At 43.2% G+C, this 24,729-nt stretch overlaps 1 long non-coding RNA gene and 1 pseudogene across 10 annotated transcripts; one reads left to right on the top strand and one right to left on the bottom strand.

Annotated features, from left to right (window-relative positions):
* Nucleotides 1-696: 696 nt before the first annotated feature.
* On the bottom strand, nucleotides 697-20,448 carry LOC309654181. Of its 9 annotated transcripts, none has more exons than XR_014259972.1 (5): nucleotides 20,410-20,448; nucleotides 8,952-9,012; nucleotides 2,808-2,981; nucleotides 2,604-2,650; nucleotides 697-1,920 (listed from the first exon to the last, which is right to left on the bottom strand). It is a non-coding gene; the product is annotated as an uncharacterized lncRNA (long non-coding RNA). The 9 variants fall into 9 exon arrangements; XR_014259974.1 differs by lacking the exon at nucleotides 20,410-20,448 and adding an exon at nucleotides 20,281-20,297; XR_014259975.1 differs by lacking the exon at nucleotides 20,410-20,448 and adding an exon at nucleotides 18,649-18,666.
* Nucleotides 3,280-7,781, top strand: LOC309654180 (RING finger protein 11 pseudogene; annotated as a pseudogene). The gene is made up of 2 exons: nucleotides 3,280-7,516; nucleotides 7,652-7,781. The product of its transcript is annotated as an RING finger protein 11 pseudogene (transcript).
* Nucleotides 20,449-24,729: the final 4,281 nt, after the last annotated feature.

Genomic DNA, 24,729 nt, shown 5'->3' with positions numbered 1-24,729 from the left:
GGCTTAGCTTCTCCACGGCATGTGGGATCTTCCTGGGCCAGGGATCGAACCCATATCCCCTGCATTGGCAGGAGGGTTCTTAACCACTGCACCACCAGGAAAGCCCCTTATACGTATTTACTCTTTTCAGAGCTGTCCTGACTCTTTTTTGCCTATCTGTTATGTTTGCCATTTCTCTAAAATTCTTTTTATCTTCTTTTAGATTTAAAAAAATTTTTTCCTCTTCTTGTTTGTTTCTCTTAAGGCATTATCCATTATGTTCATTCACTCGTATTATTTTATTTAATTTATTTAATTAATTAACTTATTTATTTTTGGAGGTGTCGGGTATTAGTTGCAGCACGTGGGCTCTTTGTTGCAGTGCGTGGGCTCTTCCTTGCGGCTCGTGGGCTCTCCAGTTGTGGCGCGTGGGCTCCAGAGCACGTGGGCTCAGTAGTTGCGGCGTGCGGGCTTAGTTGCCCTGCAGCATGTGGGATCTCAGTTCCCCAACCAGGGACCGAACCTGCATCCCCTGCATTGCAAGGTGGATTCTTAACCACTGGACAACCAGGGAAGTCCCCACTCTTGTATTATTTTAAATTTAGTCCTCACTTCTGAAACTTTTTTCTTTTATTTTGAATTCTGTCTTGAGTTCTATCATCTTACCTAATTCTGGTTTATGCTGTTCTTTCATCTTTTTTTTATTATGGTAAAATATACATAAAACAAAATTTATTATTTCAACCATTTTCAAGTATACAATTCAGTGACATTAAATACATTCACAATGCTGTGCAACCATCACCACTGTGCAAATTCAAAATAATTATGTCAAAAGATTGAGCAGGACATCAGAAAGATGGAGGCAGCAGCATAGTTTCTGAATCTCTCCAAACCCTTTCATGGAAGAAGATCAACTAAAACCAAACACCCATAGGTGGCATTTATCAGCATTTACCATTTCCAGAACTTTTTCACCATCCCAAACAGAGACTCTATAGCCACTAAACAATAACTTCCCATTCCCTCCTCGATCCATGTTCTTTCATCTTTCGCATTGTTTTTCCTAACGTCTTTTAGCCTACTTTGAAATAATAGGTTACAGTTTTGATCTGTTTTGTGGACCTGTCTTTTCCAACTTGATTTTATTGTCTGAAGACATGCTATTCTGCTCCTTATTCTCTTTTTTCTTACACTACCTCTGTACGGGATTTGATCCCAATCCTTTTCTGTTACTGATTTTTGGGTGAAAAAAGTTTTACAGCACTTTGAAAAGGTGGTGCGAGGCCATGTGGAAACATGTTCTTCATGGCTGTTTCATCAATGCTTCACTTATACTGCTTTGGAATAACTGTTTTCCAGGAGGCATAAACCAGTGGGCTTTATCATTGGACAGAGTGCAGAGAAAGGACCCCACGAAAGCTGATCACCTTAGCAGAAATGACTTAGTTATGATTTCACCCAAGATTGGTCACAAACCAGCCTGGGAAACTCAAGGAACCAGAGACAAGGCATAATGCCATCTTTCCTTCTCTCTGCCTCAGCTCTCAAGGATTGGTCACCTCCATGTTATTAGTAACTATTATTTGGTTTCTGTTCATAATTACTATCAGAAGACACAGCACTTAGGGGCCTAATTACACTGCCCAGCTACGCACCATTCTTCTTCATTTTGGCTTCCTGTCCACCAGCAGGAACCTGATTTAGTTTTGTTCTCCCTTCACCACAGCCCAGTAATTTTTGTGCATGACTCTCAGTCTCACCAGAATCTGTATCTCTCACTCTGCCCCAACATTCCACCCCATCATTCGCTCCCTGAAGTGTACTCTAGAAATTTCGGTCAACTCGATATTTTACCACTGTTCACCATCTCTTATGAAACCAGAAGACGAGCAGCTTTCTTATGGAATGATGGAGAACTTGTAAAGATAAAACACCAGTCTGCAGGAGAAAGGGAAGAAGAGAATGATGGAAATCGTTTCTGGAAAACTAGTTTTACATTACGTTTTGTTTGTTCCTGGTAAAGAAACTGAAATCTTCTAAACATTAAAAAAAAAACTAAACCACTAAATTCAATAATACAGGAATATAACTTTTAAAAAAAATTTCTTTGGCTGCGTAGCACGTGGGATCTTAGCTCCCCAACTAGGGACTGAACCCAGGCCTGCTGCATTGGAAGCGCAGAGTCTTCACCACTGGACGACCAGGGAAGTCCCAGGAATATAACTTTTAAAGGAGAAGTTATAAACCCCTTGGTTACATGAACTGGAGATTTTTAGTGAGAAGTCATGTATTTTAAATGACTTGGAGCTTTAAAGGAAGGAAGGAAGGAAGAAAAAGGGACTTCCTTGGTGGGGCAGTGGATATAATATCAAAAGTAAATTAATTAATTAAATAAATTTAAAAAAGAAAAAAAATGCTGAAATCCACTGACTAATTATTCAGGCTATTATATCTTGCTATTTCCAGATACATCCCTTTATAAACTTTTGGTAAAAGGTTATCGTATATCAGAACAAATGAATTACAGACTTTTCTATTTTTCCAAAATTTGAGAAATTCCCTTACATTTCTCCCTTCAAATTTTATAACAAGGGAAAAGTAGTGACAACCCTTATACTTACATTCAATTGCATCATCTGGCCACATGCCTTCTACATCAATCAAATATCTACAAAACAACAAAATTCGAGTCATTTGTAAATAAAAAGGAAAGAAAATCAAGTTTTTACAAAAAAGGGTCCAATTGTGCTTTACAAATATAGATAGAAAAATCCTAAGAAAATATCAGCATATCTAATCAATAATTATTAAAGAATGATATATACCATGACTACAAAAAGGCTTTATTCCGGAGTTTCCCTGGTGGCGCAGTGTTGAGAATCTGCCTGCCAATGCACGGGACACGGATTCGAGCTCTGGTCTGGGAAGATCGCACATGCCCCGGAGCGACTGGGTCCGTGAGCCACAACTACTGAGCCTGCGCGTCTGGAGCCTGTGCTCTGCAACAAGAGAGGCCGCGATAGTGAGAGGCCCGCCCACCGCGATGAACAGTGGCCCCCGCTTGCCGCAACTAGGGAAAGCGCTCGCATAGAAACAAAGACCCAACACAGCCAAAAAAAAAAAAAAAAAAAAAAAAAAAAAAGGCTTTATTCCAAGGACCAAGGATGCAAGGATAACGCAACTTTAGAAAATCTATTAATATAGTTATTTACATTAATACAACAATTTAATTAATAAATGAAAGAGAATAAAATACAGGACCAAACTGGCAGATGTTAAAAAGTTATCTGATAACATACAACGGGTCAGTTTCGGTCAAAATGCTTTGTACACTAAAAACAGGAGACTTAATATGACAGAGTATTCATCAAGAACCAACAAATAACAAAAGACAAATTAGGACAAATATTAACATCATATCTAAAAAAACCCCATCTAACCAACCATAGGAGCCAGAAACTTAGGCATCACCATCACTGACAGCTATTTCTCCCTCACCCTCATCCTCAACCCACCACCAGTGCTGACAATGATACTGCCTACATACCTCTAGAATCTGTCCACATCTTTCCACCAAAATGACCACCATACCCTGGTCCAAGCCACCATTATGCCCAATTTCTACACAAGTCTCCTAACTTGTTTCCTCGCTTCCACTCTTTCTCCCTGCAGTGTATTCTCCACTCGGTAGCAAAACGATAGGTTGAAAATGCAACTGGGTATGTTCCACACACTCACCTTCAACAAAAAAAAGTTCAATGGTTTTCTATTACTCTTCAAGTCTGAAACCTTAAACATAAGCCTGCACGATCGAGCTCCTACCCACACTTGCAGCTCCATTATAATGACATGCTCCCCCAACGGCCCCACCTTCCTGGCCAGTTCCTCCAACACAGCATATGCTTTCCTCTTATAGGGTCTTTTGCTATTCCTTATGCTCAGAAATCTCTCCCCAACGTCCCTATCGGGTTAATACCTACTCATCCTTCAGATATCAGCTGAAACATCCCTAAACCTTCTCTAATCTCCATGATGAGATCAAATCCTCCCTAAAATATGCTCTCATGGTACCATGTCCCTCTCCTTGGCACTTGTCAGAGTTGTAATTCTACATGCAGAGTGTGATACTTGAATATCTATTCCCTCTCTGGACTGCTAGAATTCACAAAGGGCAGGTCAAGTCTCCTCACTCACAAAATTTCTCAAGTCTTTTTGCTAGCACCCAGCACAGTGCTTAAACATAACAGATGCTCAATAAGTATTTCCTGCACGAACAACCATACATTGGTACAGTGTAGCAACACCCACAAAAAGCATAAGGGCATAAACTCCTTGATGCAGAAGTCCCATTCTGAGTGAAGTTAACTGAGACAAAGCATATATATTCAAAGATGTTCACACAGGAATGTTCATTACTTTGACGTTTTATAATATCAAAAACTTCTGACTTGTACATGTTCATCAGTAAGCAAAGGAACAATGCAGCCTTAAAAAAATAATAAATAAACCAATCAACAGACAAAGGATTAATCTCCAAAATATATAAATAGGTCATGCAGCTCACTATTAAAAACACAAACAACCCAATCAAAAAATGGGCAGAAGACCTAAATAGACATTTCTCCAAAGAAGACATACAGATGGCCAAGAGGCACACGAAAAGCTGCTCAACATCACTAATTATTAAAGAAATGCAAATCAAAACTACAATGAGGTATCACCTCACACCGCTTAGAATGGGCATCATCAGAGAATCTACAAACAGCAAATGCTGGAGAGGATGTGAGGAAAGGGAACCCTCTTGCACTGCTGGTGGGAATGTAAACTGATACAGCCACTATGGAGAACAGTATGCAGGTTCCTTAAAAACTAAAAATAGAATTACCATATGACCCAGCAATCCCACTACTGGGCATATACCCAGAGAAAACCATAATTCAAAAAGACATATGCACCCCAATGTTCACTGCAGCACTATTCGCAATAGCTAGGTCACGGAAGCAACCTAAACGCCCATCGACAGATGCACGGACAAAGAAGATGTGGTACGCATATACAATGGAATATTACTCAGCGATAAAAAAGAACGAACTTGGGTCATTTGTAGAGACGTGGATGGACCTAGAGACTGTCATACAGAGTGAAGTAAGTCAGAAAGAGAAAAACAAATATTATATATTAATGCATATATGTGGAATCTAGAAAAGTGGTACAGAAGAACCGGTTTGCAAGGCAGAAATAGAGACACAGATGTAGAGAACAAACGTATGGACATCAAGGGGGGAAAGCGGGGCAGGGCGGGGGCCGGTGGTGGTGAGATGAATTGGGAGATTGGGATTGACATATATACACTAATATGTATAAAACAGATAACTAATAAGAACCTGCTGTATAAAAAATAAATAAATTTTAAAAATTCAAAAATAAATAAATAAATAAACTAATTAATTAAAAAAAAAAAAAAAAAAAAAAGAATGAGGTTGGGAGACTGTCAAAACAGCACACAGATCACACACTCAAGTCCCGGAAGATGGGGAACTGCCTTAAGTCCCCCACTTCGGATGACATCTCCCTGCCTCACAAGTCTCAGTCCGACTGGGCTAGCTTTGGCAAGGGGACGGAGCTGGATCAGGAGCTGCTGCTGCCATATCTGGATCAAGTTCCAGTTTTGGTCTCTCATCCAACACCTAGTCAGACTCGCCTAGCACCTCAGCTGAGAGGAGCAAATTAGGATAGCTCAAAGAATAGGCCTCATACAGCATCAGCCTGAAGGAGTTTATGACCCTGGAAGAAACGGATCAGAAAAAAGGATCCGGGGGACTTCCCTGGTGGTGCAGCGGCTAAAGACTCCACACTCCCAATGCAGGGGGCCCGGGTTCGTTCCCTGGTCAGGGAACTAGATCCCACATCCATGCCGCAACTAAGAGTTTGCATGCCACAACTAAGGAGCCCACCGACTGCAATTAAGACCCGGCGCAACCAAATAAATGAATAAATAAAATAAAACAAATATTTAAAAAACAGATCGGGGAGTGTGTGATCTGTATGATGCACTTTGTTTATGAGAACCCAATTTGATTTCTGCTGTGTATGCAGATCACCTGGGCTGTACAGATGACTGGCTGATGAGATCCTTCACGTGCCCCTCCTGCATGGAGACAGTTGATGCAGCACTGCTTTTGTCCTACGAGACTAACTGAGCCAGTGTCTCTCACCTGACTTCAAGTGAACCATCATTTTTGGTGGTTTTGATCTTTTGTCGTTGAGCCCAAAGAGCCAGGGATTAGGAATTAAGATCATGCATGAAAGTTTCCTAAAAATTCCTGAACGGCTGCAGATGTTGGGGAAAAGCACGTGATATTTTAGAAATTTAGGGGGAAAAAGTAGGATGGTATTTTTATGTAAAGCCTTCACCCCGTGTTGAAAAATATAATTGTTATTTAGATCTTGTTATTCCTCCAGTACATAGGAATTGTGTAAAGTGTTACAGCAGCTATATATGTTTCAATTGTGTGTCAAAGATTAGGATAAAGATAGTGGTTGTTTTTCCTAAGTGAGATAACTTTCTTCTTCCCCCTACCCAAATTCTTTTCTGAAGTTGCTGGCATTTGGGTCAAGGTTTTATTAAAAGCCACATTTTAGAACACTGGCACAAAAAAAGGAGTTTTAAGCTGGTTTGCATAGTTCTTTTTTTGTTTTAGAATAAACATAGAGCACTTATTTTTTACTTTATAGGAACTCTACAAGTTAAGGTCCCATTGTTCTTTTGCTGTGATTGTTGTTACTACTGATGTTGCTGTTTTCTGTCTTTGCTGGTTCTTTCTAATCTACCATTTGTCATTATTGGCATATGATCATCTCAGGGTCACAAGATGGCTGCTGTAAAACCAAATATCATATTCTCACAAAACAAGGAGGAAGCAGAAAAAGAGCCCAAATGGTCATTTTCCTAATGCCTATTTATCTTTTGTCAGAGAAAAATATCATTCTCATAAGCACAATAACAGCCTTCCCTTAATTACTCATTTGCCAAAACAGACTGATATGACCATTCATAAGACAATTCATGGCAAAGAGGGATATGATAATGATTGTCTTAGCCTAACAAGGATTTATCCACTCAAGCTGAATGCTTCACTCCTCAAAAAAGTCATAAAGTTCTATGAGCAAGGAAGAACTACTAAGTGACTGTTAAGTGAACCATCAGAATTGTTTGTCCAAGACCATACGATTCTTTCTTTCCACTGGAAATGGAATTCATTGCCTTAGGTCTTTTTAAATAGTGTACTATTACTGTTGGGGCTGGCTCTGTGCTTGAAAACCAGCTGAAAACCAGTTATAACCTGTTACAAGTGCTGTATCTGTTTGCAGTTAAGAAATGCAGAATTCAAAGTGATCTCCTAGCTTGTAGGCAAACTGAGATTCACTGTCCCTCTTCTATAAAAAAAATGAGCTAATGTGTCCAGAAACTAACTCTAGTAAAGTGGGGTTTAACATTACCCTTTCTTATGAGTTTCGTCAAATTATTTTGGTGGTTAACATGGTGATAATTAAAAGTCAAGGTAAATTTTAAATATTAAGAATTCTGATGTATGGAGCTTGACTTATGCCACCATGCTTATGTAAAAATGAAAGTGGCACCATGGTTAAACTGAGAAAAGTTTCTCAGTTGTAACAATTTTGATTTATTCTTTCCTGTGACCTCCTTCCCTGTTGTCTTGAAGCACAGCAAAAGGATACTGCATGTCTTCTTACGGTAGTGCTGAGGTTATTGAAGTTATATAAAACACATCTCAGTCTCTGTTTCTTGGAAGGAAAGTCCTGCTAGTTGACTGACAATTCTAAGCAGGGAGAATTTAGAGAAATGTGTTTCATGTTTCGCACACAAATGAAGAATCTGTATAATCACGACTTCACAGCTGTGATCTCAAAAAAGAAGGAATTTCTCTCTTTCTATTTTTCTTGCACATAACGTAAGAACACTCTGAATCTCTAAGCTTCTGAAGCGTTAGTAGAGATGGTCTAGTAAAGATGTAGTTGTAATGTTTTACCCATTTAGCATGTGTTTATTTTTCCTTATGTACTCCAAGGTGACATATTTGTTCAGCTCAGTGATATTACAGCTAAAAAAATCATTCATTAGTAAAAGGAGAAGCAATCTCAACCTAACAAATCAGAAGTGTTTCTTATTATTTTATATTGAGTTGAATATTTGACTCTTAACACTTTTTGCTACATACAAAACACAAGTCCCTTGAAGGGTTCTTCATAAGTGCATTATACAAGGATTTAGTATGTCATAAGCACTTAAAGATTTGACATTCAACTGTAGTAGTATCCATGTTGGTTACTTTTCTTACGAGCCCCATGATGAGTTGGAGAAACACTGAAAGAATTAGAGTATCAGGTTCTATTAAATTGTTACATGTATCTTGCTTAAGTTTGTGCTCATTTATTTATATCCAACTACATAAAGCAAATTTGGAGGAAAAAAAAGAATAATAAATAAATAAGAATGAGGTCTCCAAATATTGTCAGAGGAAGATGTCCTCCATATATTAAATTATAAACCAGAATGTCTAAAACACTATACCATTAAATCACATGTACAGTCAGTTCTGTATATCCAACGGTTCCATAACCTGCAGATATGGAAGCCCGACTGTACTACACCATTTTACATACGGGACTTGAGCATCCGAGGATTTTCGGATCCATGGGGAGTCCTAAAACCAATCCCCCTGCAGATACCAAGGGACCATTGTATATGCTTATATCTGCATTTTTTACGTCTGAAAAAATATGTGCTAAATTATTACTGGTGGTAACATCTGAGTAGGGGGCAAAATTGCCTTCCACTTCATACACTTCTCTGACTGCATTTTTTGCATTCAGCTTACATTAGCTTACATTACTATTGTAAACAGAACAATTTAAACATGCTCTGCCTCTTGGGGTTGGCAACTCACCTGCACATGAGGTAGCCAGTCCTGTTGAAACCATGGGTACAGTGGACACCAAGAAGTCTGTCTAGAAAACAGGGAATATGGAATTAAGTAAGCGAAGTAGATACACTAAAAACAAGTTAGACAATTTTCTCAAGAGTAGCCTTTATTAGTTACCACAACACTACCACTATCCTGAAAAGGAAAAACTCTGAAGAAAAGAGTGTTTTTGCAGGAACGTACTATAAAGAATTAACTACTATACAGTCAAAATTCATTGTCTCTGGGAAATTTTGCATAGCCTCCAATCAGATGCAATAGTGTGGACTGGAGAATGCCCATCAGGAACTGATCTGACTACAGAAAAAGGGAGTGGAAAAAAAAAACAGGCTATCAGAAGAACAGAATTTGTTTCTGAGTGAAACAAATGGAATGCCTTCACTTTTAATGCTCAATAATAAAAAGAACAAACGGTTTCTGAAGGGCTCTTGGGGTCCCCCAAAGCACTTCCATTCCTTCTCTCCTTCACTGCTCCTCACACGCCACGGGTTTATGTGCCTGTGGAGTTCTCGGGTTAAGTAGCACTGTTCTTGTTTCACAATGAAAAAGTAAGGCTCGAGACGTAAGCCCAAGCTGCACAGCAGGCAAACAGAAAAAAGACTAGAATCGAGTCTCAGATTTTTCCAACTATGGCACAGTATTTTGTGGTCCAGGACTTAAAAAAAATTATATGAGAGAGTAAATAAAAAACAACAACATGTAGCTGATCGCTGCAAAAGCTATGTCTGTGACTAGGTGGTGTCTGGCATTCGTCATCTCCTGCCTGGATTACTACCACCCTACAATTCTAACAATCTCTTCTATTTCAACTGATCCTCCATATGGAAGATGTTCTCTCTCTAAAATATAAACTTGGCTGGATTGCTCTGTTGCTGAAAAATCTGTTGTAGCAATGCAACTTCCCTAACACGAAGCGTCTGCAACTTCTCCAGAGTCCCTGCTCCTGCCGTCAGTTCGGCATCGGCTACCGGTACCTCTTTCCAGACACTCATGGGTAGTGCCTACCTTTACCAACATTCTAGCACGACTATGTTACCTGGAGTTACTGACCACAGCCAGATCTCCACTTCAGCTCCTTCCTATCTAGCTGTTCTTGAGTGGGACATCACAGGAAGCACTGAAAAGAATTCCTCTTCACTCGGAGACTTTACTCTGGCACTCACTGACCGGCACCCAGCTGCTTCCTCCATGTTTATGGCAGCCCAGTATGATAAAACTTCAGATGCCAATAACATGGTCCCTCTATATCCATCACTTACTGCCAGGCTTGCTTAGGTAACACCATCTCAGATTCCAAATCAGGAGCATAGCCGCCTGTCACTTCCCTACCAGGAAGGAAGCCAGGTATATTACTATAACCAAGGCACACTGGGGTCTTCACTGTATGGAGAACTTGGCTCCTGCCCGCAATCCTATGGCTCCGCGTCATACACAGGAAGTAGGGCCTCTGCGCAACCAGAAATGGGAATGGGACTGAAGGAGATTCAGCCCGCAAATATCCGACCACCAGCTTCCACCTCTGCAATCTGCCACCCTGTGTCTGCTCAACGCATCACAGAAACAAGTTTTCAAGGTGAGTATACAAACGGCAGAGCAAGTTGAAGAATGAGGTCGGCATTCACAAACGGGGTCAAATCGACAGCTGGGAAGGGGTGTAGAGACAGGTAGAATTTAGATCCTGAGCCTTTAATAACCACTACCTTCTCTCAGTGCTCTCTGTTTTTAGACTCTATGTAAGAACAGCTAGGGCTTCCCTGGTGGCGCCTGCCAATGCAGGGGACACGGCTTCGAGCCCCGGTCTGCGAAGATCCCACATGCCGTGCAGCAACTAAGCGCATGTGCCACAACGACTGAGCCTGCATTCCAGAGCCCGTGAGCCGCAACTACCGAAGCCCACGCGCCTACAGCCCATGCTCCGCAACAAGAGAGGCCACCGCGATGAGAAGCCCGCACACCGCAACCAAGAGTAGACCCCGCTAGCCGCAACTAGAGAAAGCCCGTGCACACCAATGAGGACCCAGTGCAGCCAAAAAAATAAATACGTAGAATAAATAAGTTCAATCAATCAATCAATCAATAAACGTAAATTAAAAACAAACAAACAAACAAAAAAACAGAACACCTAATGCAGGTGGGAAGGTGGGAGGGACACTGTAAAGGTCATCTATGCTACATGTACAAGAACCCCGAGAGCACACCAATAGGTACCACATTTTTCACTGCTGTAGCCGAGCATTCCCCCTGTACTACCACACTGTAGCACTCCCTTCCCTCGTCTACTGCTACAGTCTCTTTGGAAGGTGTTTCAGAACTCTTGTTATGAGAGTGCCAGTTGAACTGTCCTCACTTCCGTCATTTATACCAGGATTTAAGACCTTGTGGTCCGAGATCCTGTCCAGAGAGCAAGCAGGCTAAGACTCTGTCTTTGTTTCTATATTTCATCAGAAAGGGCTCTACCCCCTCTCCTAGTTCATGGTGTGAAGTGTTCTTAGCCTCTCGGGAAAGTGGGGAGAATTCAAAGGACTCTCTATGAGAATGCTAGGCTTTGTAAAACATTTCAGTTTTTTAAAAAGAAGACTCATTTTGTATTGGACTTAACAACAGTCCTATGAGATACAAAGAGAGCCAAGGATCAGTGACATGAAATGATCACCAGTAAGAATTACAACAGTCACCGCTTACCTCGTAGCATAGGGCACACTGTCCATGATCCTTAAGAAGAGTTAGTAGAAATGCCTTGCCCATCTTGCCCCTGAACCCCTTGAAAGGTACACGACTGCTGTGTTGGTGTTTAGGGGGAGCATCTCACTTACCCGGGACTGACTTCAACCTTGATTCCTCTGTAGTGATGGAGACTTCCCCGCTGATGAAAAATTCCCTGGGATTGCAACCTCCAAGCCAGACCGCTTTCCTATGGAATGACAGAGAACTTCAGAGAACTTGTCGAGATGAAACACCAGTCAGTCTGCGGGAGAAAGGGAAGAAGAGAACGATGGAAATCGTTTCTGGGAAACTATTTTTACATTATGTTTTGTTTGTTCCTGGTAAATAAACTGAAATCTTCTTAACATTCAAACAAAATCTAAACCACTAAATTCAACAACACAGGAGTATAACTTTTGAAAAAAATTTCTTTGGCTGCGCAGCATGTGGGATCTTAGCTCCCCAACCAGGGATTGAACCCACGCCTGCTGCATTGGAAGCGCAGAGTCTTCACCACTGGACCACCAGGGAAGTCCCAGGAATAGAACTTTTAAAGGAGAAGGTATAAACCCCTGGGTTATATGAACTGGAGATTTTTAGTAAGAAGTCAATAGATCTTTTGTTAGGCACATTTTATGTTAGGCTGTCTCCCTGCACAGGACGCAGGCGCCTTGAAAATGGAAATCACATCCCTCTATAGTACGTCCCTCTTCTTTCTGCTTTGCAGTTTGCTGCTCCACTTGTTCAACCCCACCTAGTAATAACCTATACTTCCCTTGTTCCTGTTTTCCCATCTGGAAAACAGACAAAAGGCAACCAAACAACGCAAAGGTCTCAACAAATAAGGGATACCCAAAACCAGAGATGGCCAGAACTTCTGTATCCCTCATGAAACCTAGCCCGGTGTTCAATACTTAGGTATCATTAATACATGCGTGTTGACTGAAACAGTTGAAACGCAATTCTTCCACTTCCCAGTTTAGTTTTAGTCCTCATACAAAACCTGATCATCAAATTCCTTAATGCTAGGAATCACAGTGAAAAATAATTTCTCAACTGACTTCTGTCAGATGAGTGAGAACTAAGGTTAATTCAGTGTATCTGAAGCATAGAAAGTGAGGGCAAACGTGGCACAAGATGGGGCTAGAGAAGCAGAGAGGATTCTAGAGCACGCAGAGTCTTAAAGGCCACCAGTGTGTTTTCTATTCTCAAAACAATGTTTGTGAGCGATGTTTATGAGCAATGTTCCAACTTGCTTTGAAGCTTTCTTGTGTGAAGAATGGATTGGAGGGAAACAAGATATATGGACACTAGTTAGGACCTAATCGCAACAGACAGGCAAGTTCAGTATTAGGATGTTGAGGGAGAGCTGACAGATTCCAAAGAAATTCAGGAGATAAACTGAAGCGGGCTTCATGGGGTATGAGATGGAGGAAAGGAAGGTCTTAGGGAATTAAAGGGTTTACTGCACACATGAGCAGAGTCTCAAAATTAATCATTTGAATGTACAGAGGGGGATCGATCTCCCAAATGACACCGGTTAGGAAGCAACGGTACGCCCTGTAGAATTCCTAGAGACAGCACAAATCAACTGTTTCGATGGAAAATTCGGCGGGACCCTTGATTTCCATGGGAATATAGAGAAAAGAGACACTGATCTGGCTTGCAGGTATTTAGGAAGTTGTTAGCCTGACATCACATACTAGTCTCATGTAAGTAGGCCGTCTGAAGTATGAAGCTTAGGGGAAAAACCTTGAAGAAAACTTAAAAGCTTAAGCCACACCTCTATACTACACCACCTTTCACAGTTTCTTCTCAGATAAGCAGCATCCCCATCAGTGAAGAAACTCACATCCCATAATAGGAACAACAGGCCTAAAAATAAAATGTGTGTCTTTGGAGGTCCCATCTATGCGATATCTTCCTGGTACCAGAAAAGTCCCCAGGAAGATCGATCTTTGCACCCCTGAAAGCTTACCACCAAGGAAAATGACTAGGTCCATAGATTTCCTCCCTCAAACCAGCCTACCTCACACATAAATCACTAGCAACTCAGCCCTTAACTCACATTATCACAGTCACAAGAGTGGTTAGGGAGAAAAGCACTAACCAGGGGAACTAACACAGAGGCAATCCAGGCCAAGCTGGGCTGGTGGCAGATATCTGCTCCTTACGCTCGGGTGCATAATGCGACTCACCACAATGCCTTTTTCACAGACCCTTTTTAAAGTTTCTCCACAAAATCCAACAGCTCAAGTTAGTTCATGACGCTTCAAGGTAAACAATCGTCAAGAGAAAAACATGCAATATGTCTTACAATGTTGGATTCCTTACAAATAGGACAAGGAAATAACCATGTAGACAAAACCAGAGCATTTGAAAACATCTGCGTTCTACAAACATACCAGTGAATGCTATAAATAAGGTAATATGACATAAAACAAAATGAAAACTAGATGTGAGACTGTTCTCTTCAGTGTACAGACTTCATGGCAGTTGCTGCACGATCTAGCTACTTATATCTACAACTCTCTGTTCTGTTAATACAAAATGAGGCCCAAGTGTGTCAACTTGTTTCCCACAGAAACCAAAAAACCTACATGCATCTCTTTTCTCCGGTGCCCTTTCACCTTACCTGCTCCCAGTTCTCCACCAATGTCCTCCTCTTTCTCTAATTATTCTCCTCTTCATTGTGCTTGGCCTTGCACCCAAGCATGCAAGACAGAGAGTCCTAGAGGTCCGAGATTCTAGAGGGGCTGTTTGCAAGGGGGAGGAGATTACGGTAACTGCCACACTGTATATACTTCTGTGCAAAGAAAGAGGGACAGTGTTCAGAATGTCTCTCACATATAAAAAGAGCTGGATGGCAGGATACCTGTGTGGCCCAAGGAACTAGAGCTAGCAAATCATGGGCAAAACAATTGCAACCAAAGGCTGGAAGAGGAAAGGTCTGCAACCAGCTCTGTCTCCTGGCTCTCTGGTATTTGCTGCCAATGGGCAGAGTCTATTTCGTGAAGCATCAAGCACTGAAAAGAAGACTCCTGCTGCTGGAAGTTGACAGGAAGGAACATCCAATGCAAGACCAAGGCTTGTCCTAGAAGCAATGCCCATAATGGAAGAAAAAAAAAAAAAAAAAAGAAAGCGGAAGAGAAATGTTAAGTCGCAAGTCCAACCTGGCCCCCAGCCTAGCCCAGCCCAAGGAAGGTAGGAGTCAAGGAGAAGAAACTAAAAGAGAAGAGCCTTGGACCACAACATTCTCCACAGGGTACACTCAACAAACTTCACCCTGCTCTTTAACCAAGTTACAACTGTAATAGTTCAAACTACATGGCTCTTTCCTTCCTAAGGATACTAGTTAAATAAGATCTATATAGCTCTAAGTATATGATACATAAAATAGAATACTCTGTAGAATATAAGTAACTGTTAGTTAATTATATTAATGAACGTCTGTAAGAAATGTTGCAATGATTTCCCTAATGGAAGAGCCTGGGGGAGGTAAATCTGTCTTCTAGGATTTCCTCCCCAGAGCTCAGAAATTGAGGGGTTGTTTTAGCTCTCCTACGCTCTCTTCACCCAAGCCCGCCCTCCTGTTGGGGATCGGACCTCCCTATTGGCTAGCTCATACCTTTCAACTGCCTGCTTTGTGACATCACTCTCCTACCAAACCTACTACCACTTGGTAGAGGTCTTGGGGTTTCCGTGGAGCCGTTTGGACCAGTAACCAGTGACCTTTGTACTGGACACGTGCGCCGTTCAGCTGCAGCCACTCAGACATCCTCTAGTGTTGTCTCCTCATCCCTTGTACCTGCAGTTGATGTCTCCTCTTCTCTGACCATGTCAGGTAAGAAAAGAAACTTTGGAAAGTTTTGCGTTCGATTTCTTTTGCCCCTAAATTGAGGAGGAGATTCAAAATAGCGTGGAATAATGAGGGAAAGTATTGAACTACAAGTCTGGAGACCTAATTTCAGTTTTGACATTGACGTTTACTGTCTGTGTGACTTTGGACAAATCACTGACTGCCTCACAAAGCCTGCTGCTTTCCTTATCTGTTACGTTAGGATACCACATTGGGTTGATCACTCTGATCCCCTTCTTTTCCAATATTGAGCCTTAAAGGGTACCCATGTAGAAAATGAAATCAGAGACTTCTCAAAAGAGTGTTTCAACAGAAACATAGAAAAGCCAGGTGACACAGAAAACTAGCGATATATACCAAGATGTTTCATCTCCAATGGTCTCCCTCCACTAGTATTTCGACTAGTTGAAAAGAGAGAATAGGGAGAGAGGATGGAGAGTACTGGGCTATATAGGGAGGCACAGAGTCAAACGTAAGCAAGTTTAGGATTGTTTTCATTAGCACAGGCCAACAGGAACCAAGAGATGGGAAAAAAATATAAGAATCAAGAGGGAAAGCATAGAGGAGCTCTCAAGAAAGAGGCAGTTTGCCATGGAATGTTGATGGGAGCCAAAGATTTTAAATTAAAGCAGAAACAGCACAGAGGGAAATCTGCTCAGAGCAGGGCAAAACAAAGTTGATGGTAGCAAATCCTTACATTAACAGACTAAGAAGGAAAGTAAGGCCAGAACAGGGGATCACCAGGAAAGGCAGCCTATCAGAAAAGTCATACTCCGTTTTCTTTCTTTTATTGCCTCTCTGAATACAGCTGGCACTTGACAGTTTGGAATAGAAACACTTTAGAAGTATGTTTTAGAAATGATGCTTCCTAGAAACCAGAAACCAAAGTGGTTATCTAGGGGGCTGCTTTTCAGTGTTCTATTCTTTCTAATTTTTAAACTAGGTAGACATTTGACCAATTAAACATTTTAAATGATATCTTCTACATTGAATCAGAAGGACTATTTCCTTTGTGTGATATGTAGCTTCTAAGGCAAGGTTGCTTTTCATTTTTACAGTTATTTCCTTCCTAACACAGAGAGCACATTGATCAACAGCCATCGTTCGCTTGTAGATCTTAGCTACCGGAGAAGAAAAAGAAAAAGTCAAGCCCCACATCTCTAATTCCCCATTTAGGGAATTCCCTGGCGGTCCAGCGCTTTAGGACTCGGTGCTTTCACGGCCAGGGCCACGCGGCGCGGCAAAAGAAAAAAAGAAAACACAAACATCCACATTTATCTAAAACAATATTGTGGAGTCCTTTGGATTTTCTTACATTTGAAAATCTTTTTTAATTGGATTCTAGGGATGATGGTTTTTTGAGGTCTTGGGATGTCATCTTCTTGGATGTGGAAGATGATTCTAAGTTCTAGGATAAATACAAAAACCTTCTTGATACTTTTTAAGCTTCCTTTCTGCTTATTATATGAGTTATATTCATGGAAAGATATATTTCTCCTAGGCTTAATACCTGTTACTTGCTGGGTAAAAATATGAATGAGCACAATAATGAAACTCTTTTACACTTACTATTTTGCTGTCTGCTTTGTACCGGTTTTCATTGAAATACTTGTCTATATATGTTGTGGCTACCTATACATTCACATTTGTTGCATTCTGTTGCTTGTTATGCATTTTTTACTGATTTATCGTCTCTGTCTGTATGCATTGGCTAGGAATTCATTCACCTCTATCACCTCCATCGTGTTTTTTGGTTAATAGTATTCACTAAAATAGAGTGGGCAAAATTCACTTTCATAATATTGCATGTATGGTACAGAATGTCATTTGTTAGTAAATTCATTAGGCTTTGATACTTGCCCACATACCCCAGTTTTCATTAATATCTATGGATTTCTTTTTCGTTACGTAACATGTTTTTCATGATTTTTCTTTGTCTTTCTAGAACTTATTGTATCTTCCTCCATATAAATCATACGCAATAGATCAGCTTATTCATCTATTAATTATTACTGCTATTATTATTGGTGGTGGTGTTATAACCACTTTATAGATGAGTAATCTGAAGTAATCAGATAACTTTTCTCTTTCCAAAAGCACTTAAGAAATCCACTTTCGGGTAATCATTTTGAGGTAGGATGAGAAACCAGGCTTGAAGAGGGCAAAAATGACTCTTTCAGTTCACCAGTTGGACTGAGCTATACGTCAACTCTAGGTAATAGCGTGGGAACTGCACAAGCAAAGGGAGACACTGAAGATGACAATGGTAATGGCCGTACTGTTTTCTAATGGACAAAAAAAATGCTTATATTATAAGTTCTATTTCTCCTGCTTTCTGGCACTATCATGCTCAGAGTGGAGTCCTGGCAAGGAAGTCAGGATACTTAGGTTCTGAAACCTGGTAATGACACTAACATAATGAGAGAACCTGAACAAGTCAACCCGACCTCTCTGAGCCTCAGTTTCCTTACTCGTGAAATGAGACTGAAAAAAGAGAAAGTTCTCTAAGGGCCTCCTAGTTCTAAAATGCTTCCAGTCTAGGAAACAGCATAGAAGTCAATACGAGTGCAGGCTGAAGGGAAAGACAGGGCAGGGAGAAGGTTGCTTCCAGCCTAGAGAACAATGTCTGAACCATACCACTTGGCTCTTCTGCCCATCTGTGCCCAAGATGGGAGCACAGGCAGTTAATACAGAAGAGTGGAAAACTGCTCAGTCCTTACAGCCATCATTAACTGTCTGATTTTGGGTTTCTCAGGAAGGGTCGATAGTAGAGGTGTCCTGAGAGCAAGAACCTTAAGATAATGCTGTTCCTCAAACGTAGTGAGAATTTCTCAACCTCCCTGAGTTTTTCATGACCCTCTTGTTCTTACAGAAAATTTCCAAAATCCATCTCTACTTGGAACTCTAAATTCTCTGCAGCATTGTCTTCCTGTGGTGAGCAATGCAACTTCCCTAACACGAAGTGTCTGCAACTTCTCCAGAGTCTCTGCCCCTGCCGTCAGTTCGGCATCGGCTACCGGTACCTCTTTCCAGACACTCATGGGTAGTGCCTACCTTTACCAACATTCCAGCACGACTATGTTATCTGGAGTTACTGACCACAGCCAGATCTCCACTTCAGCTCCTTCCTATCCAGGTGTTCTTGAGTGGGACATCACAGGAAGCACTGAAAAGAATTCCTCTTCACTCGGAGACTTTACTCTGGCACTCACTGACCGGCACCCAGCTGCTTCCTCCATGTTTATGGCAGCCCAGTATGATAAAACTTCAGACGCCAATAACATGGTCCCTCTATATCCATCACTTTCTGCCAGGCTTGCTCAGGGAGCACCATCTCAGATTCCAAATCAGGGGCATAGCCGCCTGTCACTTCCCTACCAGGAAGGAAGCCAGGTATATTACTATAACCAAGGCACACTGGGGTCTTCACTGTATGGAGAACTTGGCTCCTGCCCGCAATCCTATGGCTCCGCGTCATACACAGGAAGTAGGGCCTCTGCGCAACCAGAAATGGGAATGGGACTGAAGGAGATTCAGCCCACAAATATCCGACCACCAGCTTCCACCTCTGCAATCTGCCACCCTGTGTCTGCTCAACGCATCACAGAAACAAGTTTTCAAGGTGAGTATACAAACGGCAGAGAAAGTTGAAGAATGAGGTCGGCATTCACAAATGGGGTCAAATCGACAGCTGGGAAGGGGTGTAGAGACAGGTAGAATTTAGATCCTGAGCCTTTAGTAACCACTACCTTCGCTCAGTGCCCTCTGTTTTTAGACTCTATATAAGAACACCTAGGGCTTCCCTGGTGGCGCCGTGGTTAAGAATCCGCCTGCCAATGCAATGCGGGGGACACGGGTTCGAGCCCTGGTCTGGGAAGATCCCACATGCCGTGGAGCAACTAAGCCCATGTGCCACAACGACTGAGCCTGCATTCTAGAGCCCGTGAGCCGCAACTACCGAAGCCCACGCTCCTAGAGCGCATGCTCCGCAACAAGAGAAGCCCGCACACCGCAACCAAGAGTAGACCCCGCTAGCCGCAACTAGAGAAAGCCCGTGCACAGCAATGAAGACCCTGTGCAGCCAAAAAAATAAATACGTAGAATAAATAAGTTCAAACAATCAATCAATAAATAAACGTAAATTAAAAAAACAAAAAAACAAAAAGAACACCTAATGCAGGTGGGAAGGTGGCAGGGACACTGTAAAGGTCATCTATGCTACATGTACAAGAACCCCGAGAGCACACCAATAGGTACCACATTTTTCACTGCTGTAGCCGAGCATTCCCCCTGTACTACCACACTGTAGCACTCCCTTCCCTCGTCTACTGCTACAGTCTCTTTGGAAGGTGTCTCAGAACTCTTGTTATGAGAGTGCCAGTTGAAGTGTCCTCACTTCCGTCATTTATACCAGGATTTAAGACCTTGTGGTCCGAGATCCTGTCCAGAGAGCAAGCAGGCTAAGACTCTGTCTTTGTTTCTATATTTCATCAGAAAGGGCTCTACCCCCTCTCCTAGTTCATGGTGTGAAGTGTTCTTAGCCTCTCGGGAAAGTGGGGAGAATTGAAAGGACTCTATATGAGAATGCTAGGCTTTGTAAAACATTTCAGTTGTTTAAAAAGAAGACTCATTTTGTATTGGACTTACAACAGTCCTATGAGATACAAAGAGAGCCAAGGATCAGTGACATGAAATGATCACCAGTTAAGCATTACAACAGTCACCGCTTACCTCGTAGCATAGGGCACTGTCCATGATCCTTAAGAAGAGTTAGTAGAAATGCCTTGCCCATCTTGCCCCTGAACCCCTTGAAAGGTACACGACTGCTGTGTTGGTGTTTAGGGGGAGCATCTCATTTACCAGGGACTGACTTCTCCCTTGATCCCTTTGTAGTGATGGAGCCTTCCCTGGTGATGAAAAATTCCCTGGGATTGCAACCTCCAAGCCAGACGTTTTGTGTGACACAAACTCAAGAACTCCCCAAGTCCTGCAGTAGCAGAAACAGTCACATACTTGAGAGTAACCCACCATCTGAACTTGGGGACATTTCAGTGACAGCTCCAGTCCAGAGTGCCAGGCGTCTCCTGGCCCTGCCTCCAGCTCCAAGCCAGGGACAAACAGAGAGTAAGAACGTGGAGGATATCAAAACCAAGCTGTCAAAGCCTCTGGAGGCCTACCAGATCCCAATAGAAAACCAAGATCCTCCACTACTCCCTTTGGGAATCCCTGATATTCCCCAGCCGCTGGCCTGCACCGATCCCCTCAGCCAAGAGGAGCAGCCTGGTTCTGAAAATGCTGATCTGGGAGAGAACAGCCTGAGTCGTCAGGACCTAGGGACACTTGAAAATGGGACTGAACCTAGCAGTGGTCTTGCAGACATTACTACACTGGCGGAGGATATTCACCTTCCCCAGCTCTTTAATTCTTGGAAAGATCTTGATCGATCCCAAGGTCCCAACGTGATCAAAGCTGAAGACACCAGAGCCATTAAGGTGAATCAGGTGCAGGAAAAGCCAAGTGTCGTAAAGGTTCCCTCTGATCAACCCAGGAAGAACAAACAGAAAGCCTCTGAGCCTATCGGTGGTGCTCCCAAGGCCAAAATCCAGCCAAAGGATCCAGAGTGCCTGTTAGGGGGAGAAGCGGTTATATGCACTGCTGCAGTCAGTGACAGGGCTCCTGCGAACACGGCCAAGCACTCTCAAGGCAAACCTCAGAAAGCTGCATCCGGAAAGATCAGCAAAACTGAGAGCCATGGGCAGGAAAAGACCAAAAGGACCAGAGGAAGAAACAAGGCTGAAGAGAACAAGCAGTCAGGGAACAAAGTCAAGGCAGAAGACAAGCCAGCAATCCCCAACACGAAGCGAAAGGAACACCAAACTGAGCTTCGCCAAGAGAGCTTTCAAAAGCCTCGAACCTCCCTTGGCGTGCGCATGCTGGAGTCTGTGAAGGTTCTTCATGCGCTGGGGAAGAAGAATGAGACGAAAACTGGGCTCTCTTCCTGTCGGCTCTTGGGAAATTCAAGCAACCCCAAAGACCCCCAGCCACCCCCAGCGATCCAGCCACGGCGGCATACCCCACGTGAGGGTAAGAGGCCTGAGAAAACGCAAGTCCAAGCCCAGAAACCAGACAGCAGTGCTGAAACAGAGTGTCCATCTCCATCCCAGTGTGAGCGGCCTCCTCCTGGGAAGGTCAAGTTGATACCTCTGCCTTTTTCTGCCTGGGACAAGCCTCAAGCTCGACCCGCTCCTCGGAGGCCACAGTCTCTGGCCTCACATCGGCCTGCTGTGGCTTACCGTGCCCAGCCTGGTTCTACTGACTCAGCTCAACCTGCTGCAGTCAATTCATCCCAGCCAGCTCCTGCCTCTTTGCCAGGTCCCGCCAAACCAGCTCAGCCAACTGTGGCCAACCCAACCCAACCGGCTTGGACCAACCATACCCAGCCTCGTGTCCCTCAGCCTGCTGCTCCTAGGCCTGCACCCTACAAAACTTCATCTGGCGCTTCTCTCCAGCGCGAGCCTGTTCCCCCTGCTGTGACTAAGCGCCAGTCCCCACCCAAGCTCCAAACCCAACTTCTACTCCAAGACTTCAGCAAGCAACGAGTTCCATGGAGGGAACCCAACGTGCCTGAGCCAGTCATGTCAAAGCCCATCGAACAAGAGCAGAGGCCAGAGCGAGAGGCCATGAAGAGGCGGGCTCAACAACAACGGGAGAATGCTGCCAGATACACCTCTTCGGGGAAGCTGCAATTTTTCACCCAGAGGGACAAAGAAATGGAAATTGCTGACTACTACGGATACGTCAGGTGACAGCTGCTAGGATTCTTGCTGCCACCTTGGCTACCAGCGGTTCTTCCATACATAGGTAAGATAGGTATAGAACCGAATAAGTAAATGGAATAGAATTAATAGATGAGTAATAAACCTTTCGAATTTTGAGATGCTGCTAACTGGGGCGTGAGAAAGGAAGGCCTGAAAGTTGGATGGGAGAATGAAGGAAAGGGGTAAAAACTGAGGAAAGAGGAAGGAACTTGGCCCAGGGCTAGGAAGGCCAAAAGAGACGTATGGATTTAGGAAAGGAAGCAGGAGTGAGGATGAAATGGCAGAAGTAAAAAGCAGGGTCAGGGGTCTGGGTTGAAAGAACACAATTGGAGTAGAGTTGAAGGTGACAGGAGATGAGTCTAGGTTTACTAGGAGAAATAGAAACAAAGTCTCTCGGGGAGGTTGGCCTTAAGTCTCACAACCACCAGATAGGTATTTCAGAAAACAAGAGGTTCACGACACATCTCTGAAAGGTTTGAGTTGCCTTATTCAGGTGTGATTATAGTGGGGGAATAGGCAAATCTACCAGAGAAGTGGCTAGGGCTCAGAGTCCTCCTAGGGGCAGCTGACGACAGGGCCAGAGCCAAGGGAACTGCTGCATCAGGAGGCCCACGAACAAATCAGGGGCATAGCCGCCTGTCACTTCCCTACCAGGAAGGAAGCCAGGTATATTACTATAACCAAGGCACACTGGGGTCTTCACTGTATGGAGAACTTGGCTCCTGCCCGCAATCCTATGGCTCCGCGTCATACACAGGAAGTAGGGCCTCTGCGCAACCAGAAATGGGAATGGGACTGAAGGAGATTCAGCCCGCAAATATCCGACCACCAGCTTCCACCTCTGCAATCTGCCACCCTGTGTCTGCTCAACGCATCACAGAAACAAGTTTTCAAGGTGAGTATACAAACGGCAGAGCAAGTTGAAGAATGAGGTCGGCATTCACAAACGGGGTCAAATCGACAGCTGGGAAGGGGTGTAGAGACAGGTAGAATTTAGATCCTGAGCCTTTAATAACCACTACCTTCTCTCAGTGCTCTCTGTTTTTAGACTCTATGTAAGAACAGCTAGGGCTTCCCTGGTGGCGCCTGCCAATGCAGGGGACACGGCTTCGAGCCCCGGTCTGCGAAGATCCCACATGCCGTGCAGCAACTAAGCGCATGTGCCACAACGACTGAGCCTGCATTCCAGAGCCCGTGAGCCGCAACTACCGAAGCCCACGCGCCTACAGCCCATGCTCCGCAACAAGAGAGGCCACCGCGATGAGAAGCCCGCACACCGCAACCAAGAGTAGACCCCGCTAGCCGCAACTAGAGAAAGCCCGTGCACAGCAATGAGGACCCAGTGCAGCCAAAAAAATAAATACGTAGAATAAATAAGTTCAATCAATCAATCAATCAATAAACGTAAATTAAAAACAAACAAACAAACAAAAAAACAGAACACCTAATGCAGGTGGGAAGGTGGGAGGGACACTGTAAAGGTCATCTATGCTACATGTACAAGAACCCCGAGAGCACACCAATAGGTACCACATTTTTCACTGCTGTAGCCGAGCATTCCCCCTGTACTACCACACTGTAGCACTCCCTTCCCTCGTCTACTGCTACAGTCTCTTTGGAAGGTGTTTCAGAACTCTTGTTATGAGAGTGCCAGTTGAACTGTCCTCACTTCCGTCATTTATACCAGGATTTAAGACCTTGTGGTCCGAGATCCTGTCCAGAGAGCAAGCAGGCTAAGACTCTGTCTTTGTTTCTATATTTCATCAGAAAGGGCTCTACCCCCTCTCCTAGTTCATGGTGTGAAGTGTTCTTAGCCTCTCGGGAAAGTGGGGAGAATTCAAAGGACTCTCTATGAGAATGCTAGGCTTTGTAAAACATTTCAGTTTTTTAAAAAGAAGACTCATTTTGTATTGGACTTACAACAGTCCTATGAGATACAAAGAGAGCCAAGGATCAGTGACATGAAATGATCACCAGTAAGAATTACAACAGTCACCGCTTACCTCGTAGCATAGGGCACACTGTCCATGATCCTTAAGAAGAGTTAGTAGAAATGCCTTGCCCATCTTGCCCCTGAACCCCTTGAAAGGTACACGACTGCTGTGTTGGTGTTTAGGGGGAGCATCTCACTTACCCGGGACTGACTTCAACCTTGATTCCTCTGTAGTGATGGAGACTTCCCCGCTGATGAAAAATTCCCTGGGATTGCAACCTCCAAGCCAGACCGCTTTCCTATGGAATGACAGAGAACTTGTCAAGATGAAACACCAGTCAGTCTGCGGGAGAAAGGGAAGAAGAGAACGATGGAAATCGTTTCTGGGAAACTATTTTTACATTATGTTTTGTTTGTTCCTGGTAAATA

This window comes from Balaenoptera physalus, assembly GCF_965194825.1.
Source record: "Balaenoptera physalus genome assembly, contig: HAP1_SCAFFOLD_2179, whole genome shotgun sequence".
Lineage (NCBI taxonomy): Eukaryota > Metazoa > Chordata > Mammalia > Artiodactyla > Balaenopteridae > Balaenoptera > Balaenoptera physalus.
The sequence above is the reverse complement of the archived record's forward strand: the minus strand, read 5'-3'. Positions and strand labels throughout refer to the sequence as shown.